This window comes from Oreochromis niloticus, linkage group LG2 (assembly GCF_001858045.2).
Source record: "Oreochromis niloticus isolate F11D_XX linkage group LG2, O_niloticus_UMD_NMBU, whole genome shotgun sequence".
NCBI lineage: Eukaryota > Metazoa > Chordata > Actinopteri > Cichliformes > Cichlidae > Oreochromis > Oreochromis niloticus.
This window is the reverse complement of record NC_031966.2, coordinates 5,264,429-5,273,639: the sequence shown is the minus strand read 5'-3', so window position 1 is coordinate 5,273,639 and position 9,211 is coordinate 5,264,429.

The window sequence follows — 9,211 nt, the reverse complement described above, 5'->3', positions numbered from 1 at the left end:
TACATATTATTAAAATTTGGTTATAATGGTTGTATTGATGTATATCAACTTGCAATGCTCCCAAAAATGCACTACAGCATGTAAAATATAATATAAGCTCTGGCGGACTTGGTTCTATGGTAGGTCTTAAAGTAATCCAGGTATCCAGTAAGGAAATCCTATAACGTTTGTTCTCTTAAATTCAAGCCCAGAGATGTGGTGTTTAGAAAAATGCATCTCAAATGTTCTGATACCCTGATGCATACGGGATCCCTACAGGCTTTCGAGAAGGCAGCTGACCTTCTCTCCTGGATCGGCTGGAGCTTTCTTTAGGTGCCTTCCAGCTTTGACAAAAGTCCAGTGGAGTAACCACATTTACTCAGGGCATTCTTGATGTGATGTTCTTCTGCTTCTCTGGCCGCTGTGTCTGTGGGGATGGTGTTCGCTCTCTGTTGTAGCATCCTGATGACAACCAGTTTATGCTCATTGGATGATGAGAGTCAAACCTTAAATACTGATCCGTATGCGTAGGTTTACGGTACACATCAGCTTTTAGATGTCCCCCATTACTGATGGAAATGTCACAATCTAAGAAGGCTACCCTTCCACTTCAGACAGTCTATCACCCTCTTCCTGTAACCATTTCTGGGTCTTGTTTCAGGGGCTCATAAGTATTTTCGTCACTGAGCAGTGACGAAATGTTCTCATGATAGTCTTGCTGGTTTAGCAAAACTGTGCACCTACCTTTGTCTGCCTAAAGGATGATAATGTGATGGGAGTGCCTTCCTCTCCTCCATGCTGATGTTGGATGCTGGGGCTTTGCGTTGCTGAGACAGACCGAAACGTCTGCCCGTAGTTGCTCTGCTTCCACGTCTGCAATATTGTTCTTTCAAATTGCTCTTGCTGTGGCTGTGATCAGTTCCACTAGCGGGATTTGTCTTGGCGTCACAGCAAAATTCAAACCTTTAGCAAGGATGTTTTTCTCTGTTTGGGTGAGCTGTCTGTCAGACAAATTCTTCACCCACTTGTCCACATCCTCGGTATGGCATCCTTCTCTCTTCTGACCACTGAGGACACTCTTTGTATTTTGCTGTGGTTTCCGACGCACAACAAGTCAAACTCTGTTGCCGGTTTTTAGACTTCTCGTGCTGTGCTAGACGATCCTTCTCGGTGAATTCAAACACCTTTTTAAGAGTATTGTCATCTAGAAGCATTGTAAGTCTCTGTTGGATCCACTCCTCTTCAGATTTTAACACGTCGATGGTAAAACTTGTTTGCCTCACCCGTTCATTAAGCAGCTTTTAGCAGACTTTTAGGAGTAATCCTGTCTTGTCGGCATCTGAGGCTGAATCTCAGGTGGTTCCTGTAATCAGCCATCTTGCATGCTGTTTGATCATACTGACGTACTGATCTACTTACCTGGATGATTGAGCATGCATCAAGATGTTATACTTAGAAAGTGTTAGTACATTTGTGAACGCTACTCTTCAGTAGCGCTGGATGCTAAAAGAAGCAGTTGCCATCTTTCTGATGGTAAATGGCCTGCATTTGTATAGCGCTTTACTCAGTCCCTAAGGACCCCAAAGCGCTTTACACTACATTCAGTCATTCACCCATTCACACACACATTCACACACTGGCAATGGCAAGCTACATTGTAGCCACAGCTGCCCTGGGGCGCACTGACAGAGGCGAGGCTGCCGGACACTGGCGCCACCGGCCCTCTGACCACCACCAGTGAAGGTGAACCACATTGAAGTTCACCTGTTTAAACAAATCTACATTTTATTATTTCAGCAGTACATATGCAGCATTTTAGTGGCACATATAAACAGTACACAAAGTAAAAAGCTCTGTGAGTTTTCAGGTGAAATCCTTTTTTAATTCCTAAGCTCTTCTATCTGTTATGAGCTGCACAGTGTTATAAAAGATACACAGAACACAGCCAAGACACAACATACCTACATCTGTGATTTTCTAGCTTTTTGAACCAAAGAAAAAGCAATGCATAACAGAACAATCAGATCCTTTCACTATATGGGGTTAAGTGTTTTTTAAATTTATTTTGTCACCAATCTGCAGCTCTTTTTATTTAGAAATGTCCAAAGAAATTAAGTCTGCTGAAAATACAGAGAATATGATCTGTAAAATCAACATGCTTTTTTTTTCAGTTCAGTCTTACATTCACTGACTTTAAAAAATTGCAATTTTTGTCCCTTTACTTCTTGTTTGTTAAGTTGGAAATGAAATGGCACAAAATCCAATTTGAATTTGAGCTGGAAAGAAAAGCTGAAGAAACTGCCACTTGGATGCTATGAAGATATACTGTAACTTTAATTAAAACATGTTAAAATTACAAATAAAAAACATGTATAAATACTGTAGTATACTACAAACTGCCCTTTATTTTCTAAAAAACTAATGCCAGTACAAAATGATTTACTTAAAAAAAATTCAACCTTCTTTTGCTTGTTTTTATGGTTAACTTAACATATCGGTTTTTTAAAAGGAGATGACAAACAAACAGAGAAAAAATATGGAAGGAGTCAAGGGTGTTATCTTTGGCTGTTGTTTTATAAAGAAAGTAATAACTCTGGAGCCAAAGTGCTGAATCTGACGCCTCTAGAAGATAAATGAGAGACATCAGGCCCAAGCTCAGAGGCCTGGCCGCCACACAGTCGTACGGAAAGCTACAGATGTTGCTGTGCACAAAAAAGTGTGCAGCTGTGTATTTACTTTCATTTATGGACCTGTGAATGGGATGGAAATTATACAACTAAAATTCTGATTGGTTCCATTAATCTGTGGATAAATATATAACTAGAAATGTAACCATTTTGCATTTCAAATTTCTAACACTCTAAATCGGTTTATTAACTTTACTATGTCAAATTTGATTGGATCCTGTTTTAACTGCAAATTATTGTTGCTATAGGCATTTCCCCACTTTGGCAACTTTCTTTAGCAAATTTAATTTAATATATTTGTGAAATGTGAAGGATTACATAAGGTGGAGTCAGAAAAACAGCTCAGCGAGGCCATTTTTCATGCGTGATGAGGGTGTTGAGGAGGTTCAGTGTCATGGTGAGCTGCAGCATTTCACATTTCATTTGCTTTATCGCTTCCTGTGCTCCGAAAAGAATTTCCACATATCCTTCTGCCTGATGTCTAAGAAGAATTTGAATGAGAATGAAATAATCTGCTGTAAAATTCAGCCAGGAGTTTACTCTTCAACGCACAACTATTTATGGAGATTTCTACAATAAAAAAATATCTCCATTATATGATATCGATGCAGGCAGTGTTTGTGTGGGAGTGGCTTAGGGCTGCAATCACAGACTGGATTCAGTGACATAGCCTGAAAAAGTGAAAGTCTCAAACCTGCATTCTTTTTAATGGCCAGCAGGGGTGAAAATATAAGTCTACAAGCCTATTTGCAGATCTTTAACCTCAGTGAACACTTTTTACCAGATTCACGGCTTCAGAGTATTTTTTTTAATATAGTACAATCTTTATTTTTTCAATTGTAGTTTCATTGAGGATAAAATAGTAAAGCAGGGCCTGCCTTTGGATGTGGCTTCTTTCTTCAGCATTGAGTTTCTCAGACAGATCCTCCCATGCTTTTCATAACTAGTTTCAAAAACACAAAAACAGTAATGCCACTGGCCACAATGCTCACTTTTATATACAATCCAATGGTCTACTTTCCAGATTAAATTTATACAAATTTAGATTTTATGCAGAGTAAATAGAAAGTCAAAGATGCAAAGTGATGCAAATACAATATTTCAAATATTTTAAGAACAGGTAAAAAAAAAAAAAACCCATCATGCTTGGCAGTAAAAGCCTGTGTGCAGTACAAACTTACTGCTGCTTGTACAGACCTGCAGCTGAAAGATTTACCTTTGCTTTAATGTAGAAAACAACAACAAAAGAAGATGTCAGTTATTGGTTGTAACTGTATTTGTGAAAGATACAAAAGGCAAAACTTGGTCTGAACACTGTATTGTTGAAACATTTATTGGCATTAGTGATTTATCTAATGATTATTTGTTGTTGTTTCTTCTATAAAATATTAAAAAATACAAAATCCTGTCACACAGAAAGTTTAAGAAGATAATGTGAAGAGTTTTTGTTAATGTACTGATTAGCTGAAAAACTATTTGACCTCTAATGTGTTTTATATCATTAAATAGAATGAGCAACAATACAGATGTTTAATCGTTGTTGCATATATTAAAGTGATTATGAAAAAAGCCCAGCAGCCCAGAGTTTTCATTGCCTTTCACTATTATGCAGACACGATGGAGGTATGTAATGTAATGCAGATGTCACATGTGATGATTTAATGTGATCAGCTAGCCAAAGAACACTGATACTGTATGCAGATGTAATCGATGACAGAAGGTATTATGTGGTGCATTCACAAGATTATGCGAAAACTTGACCTCTGACCTTGATCTTGAAGTCAAAGTAACTGTGATTTGAATTTGTGGAAAAATTTTAGTAGACACACCACAGCATCAAGTTCGACACCATACATCAACTCATTCACAAGTTATCACATTCACAATCTCGGCACTCAAGTTTGTGAATGTGATAACTTGTGAATGTGTTGATACACACAGCATCAGTTTGAAAATTAAAGTAACTTTTAAAGTGGCTGCATGACAAAGGATGACGTGTGCCGTTCCTTTTCTGGTACAATGACAGGTTTTGAGTGGCAGGAAGGATGAAGACTCCCAGTTTGTAATTTCCCTTGTTTCCACCCACTCATTGCCAAATCTTTATTTTCTCCTGCTTTCATTCATGTCATTAAAATTTGTCATCTTTAATTTTCTTGGTGTTTAAATGTTGTTTTATCTCATTTGTTCACCTTTTTCTTATTTTCTGCCTTGTCCAATCCCTGTGTTCTCATGTTATTCTCTTTGTTAATTTGTTTTCGTTTGGGTCTTTTTAAATGTTGCTTTTGTTTTGTTATAATTTTTTTCCACATGCATTTAGTTCTTGTTTCCTCTTCGTATTTCTCATGTTTTTGAGATTTTCTTGTTGTATTTTGTTTTTGTTTCAGGCTGTTCTTTTGTGCATTTTTTTCCTCATTGTGTTTCCCCTCACAGAACCAAAACTGATTTCTAAAGAAATACAATTTAAGTATCAGCTTGAACACGAGCCTTTCATCATTTTAAGAAAACTTAACCTGTTACATTGACCTTGAGGTCGTTTGAGATTACTGAAATTTAAAATCACCTGTTAATAGATAAACACGGTATCAGTTCCTACATCACCTCATTCACAAACTTGTCTATGCCACCATTATCAGCCTTTTAGGACTGAGGGGTAAAAACTTGTTGGTTATATTAAATTTAGTACGAGCAGCTTTCATGTTTAACATTTAATAAGTTGAGTTTGTATTATCATCACAATAATGAGTAGGGCATAAATGTTTTATAAACAATGTGTCCTGTTTCATTACATTTCACTCTGTTTGCCACTTTATATGGATTAACATGGAATAACCTAATGGAAAAGGCATATTGTTTTATTTCATGTTTATTTATTTAAAAATGAAAGCAAAGATAACATGCAGAGGTCTTCGTCCAGCGAGGTCCAAGTAAGGCGAAAAAGTTAAGTCCACTGGTGATGAAAGCGTCGTGAAATCTGGAGGGAACCTCCAGGCTTCCACGCCGGACTGTGACGGACACTTAGAAGCGGGTGAGATGGATATCAGAGTGCAGGAGCCCAGGAACAGGTCCAAGACCTGAAACACAAGGAGAGTGGAAAGAAAGCGTTGTGAAATCTGGAGGGAACCTCCAGGTTTCCCACCTGTGATGGATGCTTACAAGCGGGTGAGATGGATATCAGAGTGCAGGAGCCCAGGAACAGATCCAAGACCTGAAACAAGGAGTTGGAAAGAAAGCGTGTGAAATCTGGAGGGAACCTCCAGGTTTCCACGCCTGCTGTGATGGATGCTTACAAGCGGGTGAGATGGATATCAGAGTGCAGGAGCCCAGGAACAGATCCAAGACCTGAAACACAAGGAGATTGGAAAGAAAGCGTTGTGAAATCTGGAGGGAACCTCCAGGTTTCCACTGCTTACAAGCGGGTGAGATGGATATCAGAGTGCAGGAGCCCAGGAACAGATCCAAGACCTGAAACACAAGGAGATGGAAAGAAAGCGTTGTGAAATCTGGAGGGAACCTCCAGGTTTCCACGCTGTGATGGATGCTTACAAGCGGGTGAGATGGATATCAGAGTGCAGGAGCCCAGGAACAGATCCAAGACCTGAAACACAAGGAGATGGAAAGAAAGCGTTGTGAAATCTGGAGGGAACCTCCAGGTTTCCACGCCTGCTGTGATGGATGCTTACAAGCGGGTGAGATGGATATCAGAGTGCAGGAGCCCAGGAACAGATCCAAGACCTGAAACACAAGGAGATGGAAAGAAAGCGTTGTGAAATCTGGAGGGAACCTCCAGGTTTCCACGCCTGCTGTGATGGATGCTTACAAGCGGGTGAGATGGATATCAGAGTGCAGGAGCCCAGGAACAGATCCAAGACCTGAAACACAAGGAGATTGGAAAGAAAGCGTTGTGAAATCTGGAGGGAACCTCCAGGTTTCCACGCCTGCTGTGATGGATGCTTACAAGCGGGTGAGATGGATATCAGAGTGCAGGAGCCCAGGAACAGATCCAAGACCTGAAACACAAGGAGATTGGAAAGAAAGCGTTGTGAAATCTGGAGGGAACCTCCAGGTTTCCACGCCTGCTGTGATGGATGCTTACAAGCGGGTGAGATGGATATCAGAGTGCAGGAGCCCAGGAACAGATCCAAGACCTGAAACACAAGGAGATTGGAAAAAAGCGTTGTGAAATCTGGAGGGAACCTCCAGGTTTCCACGCCTGCTGTGATGGATGCTTACAAGCGGGTGAGATGGATATCAGAGTGCAGGAGCCCAGGAACAGATCCAAGACCTGAAACACAAGGAGATTGGAAAGAAAGCGTTGTGAAATCTGGAGGGAACCTCCAGGTTTCCACGCCTGCTGTGATGGATGCTTACAAGCGGGTGAGATGGATATCAGAGTGCAGGAGCCCAGGAACAGATCCAAGACCTGAAACACAAGGAGATTGGAAAGAAAGCGTTGTGAAATCTGGAGGGAACCTCCAGGTTTCCACGCCTGCTGTGATGGATGCTTACAAGCGGGTGAGATGGATATCAGAGTGCAGGAGCCCAGGAACAGATCCAAGACCTGAAACACAAGGAGATTGGAAAGAAAGCGTTGTGAAATCTGGAGGGAACCTCCAGGTTTCCACGCCTGCTGTGATGGATGCTTACAAGCGGGTGAGATGGATATCAGAGTGCAGGAGCCCAGGAACAGATCCAAGACCTGAAACACAAGGAGATTGGAAAGAAAGCGTTGTGAAATCTGGAGGGAACCTCCAGGTTTCCACGCCTGCTGTGATGGATGCTTACAAGCGGGTGAGATGGATATCAGAGTGCAGGAGCCCAGGAACAGATCCAAGACCTGAAACACAAGGAGATTGGAAAGAAAGCGTTGTGAAATCTGGAGGGAACCTCCAGGTTTCCACGCCTGCTGTGATGGATGCTTACAAGCGGGTGAGATGGATATCAGAGTGCAGGAGCCCAGGAACAGATCCAAGACCTGAAACACAAGGAGATTGGAAAGAAAGCGTTGTGAAATCTGGAGGGAACCTCCAGGTTTCCACGCCTGCTGTGATGGATGCTTACAAGCGGGTGAGATGGATATCAGAGTGCAGGAGCCCAGGAACAGATCCAAGACCTGAAACACAAGGAGATTGGAAAGAAAGCGTTGTGAAATCTGGAGGGAACCTCCAGGTTTCCACGCCTGCTGTGATGGATGCTTACAAGCGGGTGAGATGGATATCAGAGTGCAGGAGCCCAGGAACAGATCCAAGACCTGAAACACAAGGAGATGGAAAGAAAGCGTTGTGAAATCTGGAGGGAACCTCCAGGTTTCCACGCCTGCTGTGATGGATGCTTACAAGCGGGTGAGATGGATATCAGAGTGCAGGAGCCCAGGAACAGATCCAAGACCTGAAACACAAGGAGATTGGAAAGAAAGCGTTGTGAAATCTGGAGGGAACCTCCAGGTTTCCACGCCTGCTGTGATGGATGCTTACAAGCGGGTGAGATGGATATCAGAGTGCAGGAGCCCAGGAACAGATCCAAGACCTGAAACACAAGGAGATTGGAAAGAAAGCGTTGTGAAATCTGGAGGGAACCTCCAGGTTTCCACGCCTGCTGTGATGGATGCTTACAAGCGGGTGAGATGGATATCAGAGTGCAGGAGCCCAGGAACAGATCCAAGACCTGAAACACAAGGAGATTGGAAAGAAAGCGTTGTGAAATCTGGAGGGAACCTCCAGGTTTCCACGCCTGCTGTGATGGATGCTTACAAGCGGGTGAGATGGATATCAGAGTGCAGGAGCCCAGGAACAGATCCAAGACCTGAAACACAAGGAGATTGGAAAGAAAGCGTTGTGAAATCTGGAGGGAACCTCCAGGTTTCCACGCCTGCTGTGATGGATGCTTACAAGCGGGTGAGATGGATATCAGAGTGCAGGAGCCCAGGAACAGATCCAAGACCTGAAACACAAGGAGATTGGAAAGAAAGCGTTGTGAAATCTGGAGGGAACCTCCAGGTTTCCACGCCTGCTGTGATGGATGCTTACAAGCGGGTGAGATGGATATCAGAGTGCAGGAGCCCAGGAACAGATCCAAGACCTGAAACACAAGGAGATTGGAAAGAAAGCGTTGTGAAATCTGGAGGGAACCTCCAGGTTTCCACGCCTGCTGTGATGGATGCTTACAAGCGGGTGAGATGGATATCAGAGTGCAGGAGCCCAGGAACAGATCCAAGACCTGAAACACAAGGAGATTGGAAAGAAAGCGTTGTGAAATCTGGAGGGAACCTCCAGGTTTCCACGCCTGCTGTGATGGATGCTTACAAGCGGGTGAGATGGATATCAGAGTGCAGGAGCCCAGGAACAGATCCAAGACCTGAAACACAAGGAGATTGGAAAGAAAGCGTTGTGAAATCTGGAGGGAACCTCCAGGTTTCCACGCCTGCTGTGATGGATGCTTACAAGCGGGTGAGATGGATATCAGAGTGCAGGAGCCCAGGAACAGATCCAAGACCTGAAACACAAGGAGATTGGAAAGAAAGCGTTGTGAAATCTGGAGGGAACCTCCAG